A 741-nucleotide genomic window follows, 5' to 3' on the forward strand; every position below is an offset into this window, starting at 1 on the left:
AAAGCGTATCATCAGGCCTTTATGGCCAAGGAGAACAGACCCTTAACAGCCTTTGTGACCCCTTGGGGGTTATATGAGTGGATTAGGATACAGTTTGGCTTGATGAACGCAGCCTCAGCTTTTCAGCGTTGCATGGAGGAGTGTCTTGGTGAACTAAGGGATACCATCTGCATTCCTTACCTGTATGACACATTAGTTTTTAGTCAAAACTTTGAAAACCATGCGGATGATGTAAGGAAAGTCCTGCGAAGATTGAGACAACATGGGATAAAACAAAAGCCCGGCAAATGTGAGTTGTTCAAACGTGAGGTGTGATACCTTGGGAGGATTGTCTCTGCAGAAGGTAGTAAGATGGACACGGCTGATACAGCTGCCGTGAGAAATCTGAAAGACAAAAGACCAAACACAGTGGGACAGTTGAGATTGAATATTGAGACACTAATGAAAGAATGCAGAGAGTTACCATCCGACTGCGTCGAAGCGACCATCCAATCGGTAGAGGTACAGCATCCCAACCTATCATGGACTGCATTGATTACTCTTGACGGCACTGTGGCATCCGAGCATGCAGATGAGCCAATACCGGTGGAGGAGACTTGCACAGCGAAATGATGACCACATTGGACCTGTTTTACAGTTTAAGCTTTCAGATAAAAAGCCAATGGGACAGTTGTTTAAGACCTTAAGTGCACAGAGTAAATGCTTACTGCGTAGTTGGGACAAACTTTTCCTGGGAGACGC

General features: G+C 45.5%; 1 pseudogene; it reads right to left on the reverse strand.

Moving 5' to 3' along the window:
- Positions 1–318: 318 nt before the first annotated feature.
- Positions 319–741, reverse strand: part of LOC107662657 (steroid 21-hydroxylase-like) — a 5,151-nt pseudogene continuing 4,728 nt past the window's right edge.

The sequence above is a fragment of the Sinocyclocheilus anshuiensis genome, unplaced genomic scaffold (assembly GCF_001515605.1).
Source record: "Sinocyclocheilus anshuiensis isolate Anshui unplaced genomic scaffold, SAMN03320099.WGS_v1.1 scaffold1559, whole genome shotgun sequence".
Taxonomy (NCBI): domain Eukaryota; kingdom Metazoa; phylum Chordata; class Actinopteri; order Cypriniformes; family Cyprinidae; genus Sinocyclocheilus; species Sinocyclocheilus anshuiensis.